The 11448-nt window shown below is 35.7% G+C and overlaps 1 long non-coding RNA gene across 4 annotated transcripts in view; it reads left to right on the forward strand.

Annotated features, from left to right (window-relative positions):
- The window catches only part of LOC106145229 (uncharacterized), a 93626-nt gene that overhangs the window by 46355 nt on the left and 35823 nt on the right, over positions 1-11448 (forward strand). For 3 of the 4 annotated variants that reach the window (XR_013424086.1, XR_013424085.1, XR_001230109.4), the window contains exon 5: positions 8474-8552. This is a non-coding gene — a long non-coding RNA (uncharacterized LOC106145229). Of the gene's footprint in view, positions 1-8473; positions 10060-11448 lie in introns of those variants that run through there. The other variant, XR_013424084.1, reaches the window with a different exon arrangement.

The following is an 11448-nucleotide window of genomic DNA, read 5'->3' on the forward strand; positions in this document are numbered from 1 at the left end:
GCAATATGGTCAAGGACAGGAAATTGCCATTGTGTTGTGTTATTTCATTTTTTATAACAACTTGGTAATATTATTTGACTCTTTAAATTATGAGCATGTTTAACCTCAGATAAAAATTAATTTAGGACTTTGCTTCTGATCATTAGGAAGAAACAAAGTTTGGACTTATTGCAGGCCATAATCAACTAGAAAATTGAATATAATACATTGAACAATAGTTTTCAAACACATAATAATAAGCAGCAAAAGTCTATGATGCCCGAGAAATAGAAAATCAATGGGGTGAGCTCTATTAGTCTATAAGAAGTAATTTCTAGAACTCGGTGCAGAATGAGTGCACCCAAAGAGATTCTAATGTTTTAAGTTGAAATGACAGAGTTCAGAATCCAAGACTGAGTGTGTGTGCGAAGAAGATTAGTGGAGAAGAGAAAACAAAAGAGCTTCTGAGGTATAGGAGTCCCCACTAGTCTTTGGTCAAATATCAATCTTCACATGCATTGGGTAAAATTCTGAAAAATCATTCAAAAAACAACTTTTGAAGTGAGATCAATTGCCAGGGAACTATAAGAGCACACACACAACTCAATAAACTTTTATTCACAGTAGCCAAAGGGAAAAGTTCTTTTTAAATAGAGAAGGCATTTAATAGAGATCAATACAGATCAACCTTTAATGGTGCCACTTTTCCAGCCATAAAATAAAGCACATTCTAGTCATGCCCTAATAAAGTCTTTAAAACACAAGTCTTGAAAAATAGGTAAACTTGTTTTACAAGTAACCTAAATGACTATGAGAACAAGGACCAACAAATACTATTTAAATGGACATAACAAAATTCATCATTCAAAAAAATATAAACTTTATAATGTTCTAAATCAAGCTGAGCATGCTGATGCACACCTATAATCTCAGTGGCTCAGGAGGCTGAGGTAGGAGGATCATGAGTTCAAAGCCAGCCTCGGAATCTTAGTGAGGCCTTAACAACTTAGTAAGATCCTGTCTCTAAATAAAATGTAAAAAAAAAAAAAAAATGGCTGGGGATGTGATTCAGTGGTTAAGCATCCCTGGGTTCACTCCCCTGTACCAAACACTCCACACACACATGCACACACACACACAAAAGGATTAAATAAAAATTTTCCACACATACATAAAAAGGAAAATTATAAAAAATAAATCAGAGGAATGTCAGTCTGTAATAAGAAGCCTTAAAATTATAGAAATGTAGGAAAAAAGTTCCTGTAGGCAGTAACCTTAAAACCACTATGATCATTATACTTAAGAATTAAGGGTAAAATTAATACCAAAAAAAAAGAAAAACAGAGAATATCAAAAAGGAACCAAAGAACCTCTACAGATGAAAAATAAATAATTCGTTTAAAATAAAAGTCACCTGGATAGGATTAAAAAGCTGTAAATAAATAAACAATAGTGGATTTGAAGACAGTGCAATATAAACTCTTCAAAATGCATCATAGAGGGAAGGAGAATTGAAGAAGCACAGGAAGGAGAAAGAGGAAGAAATAAAGGAGCAAGAGGAGGAGATTATCACCAGTGGCATGTAAAATGGTAAGAAGAATCTAACGTAACACACACGTAATTAGAGTCCCAGAATAAGAGAAGGGACATTTCCTCTAAACTAATCATTTAACAATTGTCATTTTGCCTAAGACAGTGTAGACCAATAGACTTTTCTATGATGGTGGACTGTTCAGTAAGGTGGTCACTAGCCTCACATGGCTATTGAGCACTTGAAATAAGTCTAGTATGATAAGAGGAAAAAATGTATGAAAATACAATCAAAATATTTCCAAATTTAAAGAAAAGCATACACTAAGACTCCAAAGGAACAATGATTCCCAAACATCTTCACACAAGGAAAGCCACAGCTCACAATAATCAAATTGCTAAAAAACAGTGATGAAGAGGAAAATATTAAGCAAGACAGAAGGGTGAAAAGTTGAAATATAAATCAGAATAAAGAATTACAGCACGTTTATTACCAAAAACCATGCAAGTCAGAAGACAACTGTCCAATGACTAGCCATCCGTTACACATGACTACTAACATTTTCATTTAAAGGGTAGAAAATTTGTAATATAACGAATATATTTCTTCAGTCCTACTAAACATATTTCAAATGTCCAATACCCAAATGAAGCTAGCAAGCACCTTCTAAACGTACACATCACAGAAAAGTCTGCTGGTCATCACTGTCTCAGATAACATGACGACGGTTAAATGATTATTTGAGGGGAAAATGTCCAAAATGAAACATTTAAATTTACCTCTCTTAAGAAACTAAAAACTGAAGTGCAAGTTAAATCTCACATACATGGAAGGAAGAAAATAATGGACTTAAGAGTGGCAATCAGTGAAAAGGAAACATACAAACAACAAAGGAAACTCCATGTAATCAGAAATTTGTACTTTGAAATTTTTAATATAACTAATAAAACTCCAGGGAAACAACACATAAAAGCAGAGAAGATTCAACCTAAACATATAAAAACTGAAGGAGAGAAATTTAACTATAGAGAATATTAGGAACAAATTTATACCTCTATATTTGACAACCTAGAGGAAACAGAAAAATTCCTTGAAAAGTACAAAGTATCAAAATTGAAGAAGAAATTTAAAAATTTATATCAATTATATAGTCTTATATCAATTAAGTAGACTAAATTCTTGATTTAAAAATCTTCCTAAGTAGAAAGAGCCAGAATCAGAGAATTTCATTGGCAAATTCTTTCAAAATATTTGAGGAAGAAAAAATTGCCAATCTTATAAAAACTTTTTCAGAAAATAGAGGAATTTGGAAAATTTCCCAGCTCATTTTATAAAGCTGGTATCACCTTAATGCCAAAACCAAACCTGCCAATACAGTGTTAATAGAGTAAATAAAAATATTCTTGCAAAAATATTATTAGGTTGAAACCAGAAATACACAAATAAGATATTGTACCATGACCAAGTGGTATTACTGCAGAAATGCAAAGTTTATATCACATTTTAAATATTGGTTAATATAAATCATCATATTAACAGATTAAAGATAAAAATTATATGATCATATCAATAGATATGTAATAATCATCTGACAAATCTTAACACCCATTTATGATAAAACCTCAGCAAATTATAAATAAGAACTTTTTCAATCTAATAAAAAGCACTTACAATAACCGACAGCTATTTTAATGGTAAACGACTGTATGCTTTCATCTAATATCAGGAAAAATAAGGATACCCTTCACTACTACTTCTCTTCAATTGTTGTACTAGAAATCCTAGCCTTCACAATGAGAAAAAATAAAATAAAAGAGGGACTGGGGTTGTGGCTCAATGCTAGAATGCTTGCCTAGCATGTGAGAGGCACTGGGTTCATTCCTCAGCACCACATTCAAATAAATAAAGGCTTAAAAAAGCAAATTTAAATAAAAAATGAAAGTATACATATTATAAAAGAAAAAAATGACTGTATTTGTAGATGATGTAATTGTCTATGCACACATACTAAAAATTTCACATAAAAATCTCCTGCAGGTAATAAATGAATTTGGCAATATTTCAGCAAGCACTGCTAATACAAAATCAACTGCTTTTCTACAAACTGTCAATAAACAATCAAGATATGTAATTTAGAAAATAAAATATGTAAGAGTAAATCTATCAATAGGTACAAGATAATTATGCTAAAAATTAAACTATACTAAGAAAAATTAGGACTTAAATGAAGAGAAATACCATGGGATAGGAAGACACAATATTTTTAAGATGTCAAGTCTCTCCAAATAAATTCAATGCAATCCCAATCAAAATCATGGTATGCACTTTTGCAGGAATCTGCAAGCAGATTCTAAAATTCATATAGAAATGTAATAGATCTGTAGTAGCCAAAACACTGTACTTACACACCTAGTTAAAGATTTATTATTATAAGTCACAACAATCAGGGGCATAAGGAAACATATTATTTCCTTATGCCTTTATTAAGGGCATAAGGATACATATATAGATAAAAGAACAAAAACTACAAACTAATGTTAGATTTGACTGTCAAAGATAGCAAAGTAATTTCATGGGGGAAAAGAAAGACTTTATAGCAATGGTATGGGTAGTGGGGATCTTTATGGGGGGAAAATAAATAAATAAATAAATAAATACACACACACACACACACACACACACACACACACATACACACCCCTTTATAGAAAAATAGCTTAATTTTTTCAAAAAAAAGTTGACTTGGAATGGGTTTTATGCCTAAATGTGGAAGATAAAACTAAAATCACTTCTAGAAAAAAAATATTATGAGGCAGTCTTTGCAAATTTACAGCAGGTAAGTATTTCTCAGATAAGACACAAAGAGCATGAAAGATATCCAGGCATGGCAGTGCATGCATATAATCCCAGTGACTCTATTAGTGACTCTGGAAGCTGAAGCAGGATTGCAAGTTCAGGTCTAGCCTAGGCAACTTAGCAAGACCCTGATTCAAAATAAAATTTTAAAAGGTTGGGATGTGGCTCAGTCGTAGAGTATCCTTGAATTCAACTGGAAGTTCCACAAAGAGAGAGAGAGAGAGAAGAAAAAAAAGAATAAATTTATCTTTTTCAAAATTTAAAACTTCACTTTGAAAAATAACACAGAAAATTATAAGGCAAGACACAAATCAGGAGAAAATATTTATAATATATACCTAAGAATTTGTATCTAAAATATATACCAAATTTTTACAACTTGATAATAAGAAAACAAAAAACCCAGTTAAAAATGGGCAAAATATTTAAAAAATTACACAAAAGTTATATAAACAGCCATTAAAGAATGAAATGATATTTACCATCATTACTCATCAGTGAAATGCAAGTTAAAATCATGAGATACTTTCACTTCACACCTACTGGAATGGCTGAACTAAAAAAGATTAACAATGCCAAGTGTTGGAAATGATGTGGAGTAACTCAAACGTGCATGCTTTTTGGTGGAATACAACATGTTACTGGCATTTTCTTATAAAGTTGAACATATGCTTAACATATGACTCAGTAATTCTACACCTACATATTTACCCCCCAAAAAAGACATATATCCACACAAAGACTTGTACATAAACGTTCATAGCAGATTTATTCATAATAACCCCAAATTAGAAACAACCAAATGTCCAACACCTGGTAAATGAAGAAACAAATTGTAATACATTCACACAATAGAATACTGCACAGCAATAAAAAGTACACAACAACCTGGATAATCTCAGAAACATTATGTTGAGAGAAAAAAGCCAGACAGAAACAAAAAAGGACATATTGTAAGATAATATTCACATGAAACTCTAAAAAGATAAATTCAATCTATGGTGATACAAAGCAGATCAGTTGTTACCTATGCTCAGGTTGCAGGATGGGAATTGAATGGGGAGAGGTACAAGCCTACTTTTTGTAGTGCTGAAAGTTTGTTGTCGGTTTTGATTACAATAGATCCATGTGTGTACACATCATTTCAAAATCCATCACCTGCACAATTACGTGTGCAATTAAAAGGAGGGTGCACATGGAAAGACAAGAAAGGATGAGGGAAAGGAACATAATAGATAAAAGAAAATAAAACTCTCAACAATTTATGCAAAGGAAGAGAAGAAAGAAAATTGAAGACAACAAGAATGTAAAATGGAGAGAATCTGTACTACATACCTCACTTCTATGAACTTGGCACATTAGCATTTCCCTTAATCCTCACAACTTTGCAAGTTAAAAATAATTACCTGCATTTTTTTTGATATGGAAACTGAGACCCTGGAAGATCAAATCATTTTCCCAATTTTCAGTTTATCAGTGGATACCAAACTCTTTTTACATGTTAGTAACATCCTTTGAGAGTCAATTGTCAGAGAGTGGGTTCTGCAGAAGTCAAAATAGAGTTTGCATTCAAAGTATGGGTCAGGTATAGGTACATCAATGTTTATGCAGCACAATTCACAATAGTCAGGTAATTGAACCAGCCCAGTTGCCAGTCAACAGAGGAATGAAATCAGAAAATGTGGTAATACTTACACAGTGAAGTTTTACTCCACCTTAAAAAAAATAATGAAAGTAGGACATTTACCAGTAAATAGATGGAATTGGAAAACATCATACTAGAGCAACATAAGCCAGACTCAGAAAATGAAGGTTGAATGCTTCTTCTCATATGTGGAAGATAGAGCAAAGTAAGGGAATAAAGGGGGTGGGGTCCATTTTATAAGGATAGAGAGAAGAGCCACAGAATAGAAGAAGATTGAGGGAGAAGAGGAGCAAACACTGGAGGAATTTGACTAAATTACACTATGTACCTGTGTAAATATATCCCAGTGAACTCCACCTTTATTTGTATCAATAAAGCACCAATTAAAATACAAATAAATAGAAGAAAAACCAGTAGAGCAGAGGAATAGAATTATAGGAAGGGAAGGGGGAAGGAAAAGAGGAGGCATTTGAGACTCAAATGGAGAAAATTAAATTCCATATATGTATGATTATGTGAAAATTAACCCAACTCTCCTGTATAATTATAATACACTAATAAAAGCATTAAAACGAACAGAAGTATGTATCAGGGATCAAGCTCTGTGTAGTTAAGGCTACAGAGGGGGTTTGAGCAGAAGTCAAACTGTGACACAGGCCAATAAAATCTCTCTAATGCCAGAAGGATTGCAGCAAAGTATGTGGGCCCTCAGAGTGTCCCAGGTTGGGGCAAAATGGTCAGTTCCTACTATCAGTACTTCAATCAGTCATTAAATATGGGATGCCCCAGGAAGAGCATAGCCTTTGGTGAGCTGGCCCCTTGTGGCAAACAGCTGACATCTGGAGGACATCTTCTTATAACTAGAGTGACAAATCCTTTGAAGAAAGATATAGATGACCCACTTCTGTGTCTACCACAATCCTGAAGATAGAAAAGAATACATGAGAGGGGAAATATTCATTTTCTCCTGGCAGAAAAAGAATTTGAGGAGATGTATTCCCAACACCTCTCCACCATGACATCTCTGTACACTGTGGCATCTGTCATGCAGATCCTGGGGACGGGGCAACTCTCCAAGAGACCTCCCACCACTGACATGATTCCATGCCGAAACAGGAAGGAGAAGGAAGCATACCAGCAACTATAATGACAAAAAATAGTTGCTCTATGTTTTATGTGCAGGTATGATCCAAAGTACCATGTATGTTTTAAGTCACTTTTAAGTGATTTTAAGTGTGAGTTTTAACTCACAGCTGTCTGTGATGAATGTTATTTTTAAATTTCCACTTGTCATCATAGAAACTGAGGCAAAAGAGATTTAGCTTCCAATCTAAGAACATATAGCTAGTAAGTGGAGATGTCATCTTACAGTGGAACCCACTTTCTTAACACCCACACACAATGGATCTCTCAGCATCAAAGACGTTCAGGATTTTTTAGTGTCATACTATAAATACACTTGATCAAGTGCCACCTGGAGTCCTACTGCTCCTTCTCAAAGAAAAGCCGCCCACCAAGTCCTCAGGTTACTCTTCCATTCGAGACGAGAACCTTCTGATTGAACACATATTTTTCCTAAAGCAATCTGTTCTGACCCACTTGGCCTTGAACCAACAGCTTTGCACACAAGAGCATTCATTGTAGAGTGTCTCTGAAACATGAGGGGAAAATCTCAAACTAAAGAGCCATCAGAAGGGAAGACAGTCAATTTACCTTGAATTTGAAATGGGTTTTGGGGTGCTGATCCCCTGCCTCCACTATCCCAGATTGGTCTGTAACACAATCTGACTCTCAAAAACTTAAAAATAGAGATAATTGAACACCCCACGCTGTGATGTGGGGCCTTGAAATTCAGTACTGAATTCGGTGGTGGGAGGGCTGATTTGCATTGACTTAGTCATGCCCACCTCATCAACTTAGACAACTGATGCTAGGTCCCTAGAGTTTCCTAGGAACCTAAGTGTGCCTACGAACACACTAGGCAAGGAATCAGGCCAGGATTTTATTCCCAGTTCTGCACTTAACTAGTTGTGTAATCCCAGATAATTCACTCAGTTTCTTTAAGGTTTCAGCTCCTTTATCATAGACTTTGGGGTTTGGAAGGGATAAGTTCTTTTCCAACTAATCCTCAATTCTCAATTGAAATCAATCATGAAACTTAAAGTTCCAAGACTTGAGTGTAGGAGCTAAGACTTTAATTGGGAAACTATTCTTCCCTAAAATGCCTTTTTTGGAACCTATTTCATTAAGGCAGGAATATAGTCTCTTTGATCCCATAATGAACCTCTTAAAACAAACAGGGTCCTCAGCATTCTATGTTGAAATAAATGAGGTAACAGACAAGCCACAAAGGGATCAACCCTTAGTCAAGAGGCAGCATGACTTGTGGAACAGCCAGGGTTGGGAGCAAACTCCAGCATGGTTCTGCTACGACTCATCTGACCTTACTCCTTGTTAAACAGGCTTTGTGATGTCTGTGTCCTCCCAGGAGAAAACATCAGAGAAAGAGAAGAAAGAAGATCTTGATGAAGAATTCAGAAGGTAGATTTTGCTTATAAAATGATCTAGGCCCAAGAACAAGGAAAACATCTTATTTCACTAAGCTTGCAGGATGCGTTTTGAATTCACTAGATTCCACTCACCTAACCCAGAAGGCAAACATTGAGTATGGCTGCATTCATATTTTTTTTTAAAAATGAGAGAGATAAAAAGGAAAGCTGAAACGAACCTTGGAAGACCAGCTTCCTCCATTTGACTGTTAGATAAATTGACAGCCAGAGAACAACACTGATTTGTCCAGAGCTACAAAGAAAACTAGCTATAGGTCTATTACTAGGACTTGGGTCTATATTCAATTAATCATAGGAAAAAAATATTTACTGAGCACCTAGAAGGAATGGATACTATTCTACCCTTCTACCCTTGAGGCTGGGCTATCAAATAACCCCACAAATAAATGCAGAGTTAGAACTGTGACAAATGAGAAGTCACACAACACTATGAGGACATGGAGTGGTGGCAAGTGGCAAGAGAGGAGACTGGAAAGTGATGTTGAAAGTAGGTGGACCATAAAAGATGCTGTGGATCACGTTCAGTCATTCATTCGTTTACTCATTTACTCTTCCAGCATATATGTTGAGTACCCACCATGAAAAAAGTATCGCACTGAGCACGAGAGATTGAGCGATGAACAAAACGGTCTCTGTCTTCTTGGGGATTACATTCTAGTAGAAGAGAAACAAAGAAAATAAAGAAATATATAGAAATATAATGTGTCAGATAGTGACAGGTACCATGATGATAACTGAGGCAGGAACAGGGAGTGGAGGCTGAAGGGAACAGGGAGTGGAGGCTGAAGTATTATTTTAGAAAGAATGACGAGGCAAGCTGCTTTGTGAAGATGCATTTTGAGCACAGAGAAGTGAAGAAGAGAGGCATTCAGATACAAGAAGGACAGGGCTCCGAGTAAAGGGAGCAGCACAGGCAAAAGTGTGAGCTCAGAACACACTTAGAATATTTAAGGAATAACAAAGAAGCCAATGTGTGTAGAGCCCAGTCAGCAAAGGGGAAAGAATCTGGAAATCTTAGAAGGAGTTTATAGGGCTTTGGAACATTATGCAAAGACTGGCCTTGACTCTGAATGGGATGGGAAGTTATTGCAATGGTTAGAGCATAAGAAGGTCTGACTTTTGCTTTAGGATGGTCTCCCCCACTGCTCTGTGGATATAGATTATATGAGTAGAGTCTCCTGGAATGTGGACTTGTGACCATGGCAGCAAGCTAGCTCCTACGGATGGTAGAGAACTGGAGGATGGGCAGAATTACAGTGTTTGTCATCTGGAGCTAGGTCATTCTCCATGTCCTGGAGAAACATGAGGTTGGCTGCAAAGAGAAAGTAGGAGACAGAAGCATAGAAAAATGTGGAGATAAGAGTGGCATGTATTCAATGCCTAGTTCTGGTCCCTTCCTGAGTGAGGCCCAGTAGTCTTTCTAAATTAGGTAACTAAAACATTCTTCTGTGCAATAATAAACAAAACTTTTTAATTTAGTTGTTTCAGTTGTCTTTTTTTAAAAATTTATGCCAAAGGATTATACTTAATGGTGATGAACACTTTTAAGAAAGAGTGGGTAAAGAGATTTTTCTTTTTCTTTTTTTTGGTACTGGAGACTAAACTTAGGGGCATTCAACCACTGAGCCACAACCCCAGCCCTATTTTGTACTTTACTTAGAGACAGGATCTCACTGAGTTGCTTAGCACCTCACCATTGCTGAGGCTGCCTTTGAACTCATAATCCTCCTGTCTCAGCCTCCAGAGCTGCTGGGATTACAAGCACACGCCACCACACCCAGCTCCAAGAGCTTTATTTTTCTTAGCTAGGTGTGGTAGCACATACCTATAATCACAGCTACTCAGGAAGCTTTGGCAGGAGGATCACATGTTCAAGGCCAGCCTTGGCAATTTTAAAAAGACCGGGAATGTGCTCAAGTGACAGAGCACTTGTCTAGCATGCACAAGCCCTTGGATTTAATCCCTAGTATTCACAAAATAAAATAAATAGAAGATTTGTTTTTCTTTATGTTATGGTTTGAATATGTGGTGGTGTCCCCAAAAAACTCATGTGTGAGACAATGCAAAGAAAGTTTAGAGATGAAATGACTGGGTTATAAGAGGTTTAACATAATCAATGCATTAATGCCCCAATAGGGATTTACTTGATTGAAACTGTAGGCAGGTTCATGTGGCTGGAGGATGTGTCTTTGGGGTATATATTATGTGAGATGAGTTTAGCACTCTGCTTCCTGATCATGTCCTGAGCTCCTTTCTTCTGTCACATCCTTCTGCCATGATGTCCTGCCTCACCTTGAGCTCCAGGGAATGGAGTAGGCTATCTATAGACTGAGACCTCTGAAACTGTGAGCCCACAAATAAACTTTTCCACTTCTAATTGTTCTTGTCAGGTCTTATAGTCACAGGAGCAAAAAAGCTGACTAAAACACTTTATGACCACCTAGGTAATTCTTGGAGTTCCATATCCAAACTCATTGCTGCAACAAAAGAAAATTCTAAGTTGTCTCCAATTAGGAGATAGAGAACTTATATGGCTTCATATTAACTTCCACCAGTAGTGAAAAGAGAATGAGGCTAATGAATTAACAATAGTCAAGAGAAAAATTTAGAGAAGAGACAATCACTAAACCCATCTAGGAAGAACAAAGAATAATTGATCTTTCCAAAAGATCAGTGATGAGGTTTCAGGGAAATTACTTTAAATGAGCAATTTTATTAAGTATGTTTTAAAAATTAATTACTAACATTTCAAAAAATCAGAATATTTCACGATTTGAAGTGATAATCACTATTTGAATTCCTACATTGTGCAAAAGTAACAAAAGACATGTCAGACTGAGAAATTCATTCCCCAGTGAAGCAGTGTT

This window comes from Ictidomys tridecemlineatus, chromosome 7, assembly GCF_052094955.1.
Source record: "Ictidomys tridecemlineatus isolate mIctTri1 chromosome 7, mIctTri1.hap1, whole genome shotgun sequence".
NCBI lineage: Eukaryota > Metazoa > Chordata > Mammalia > Rodentia > Sciuridae > Ictidomys > Ictidomys tridecemlineatus.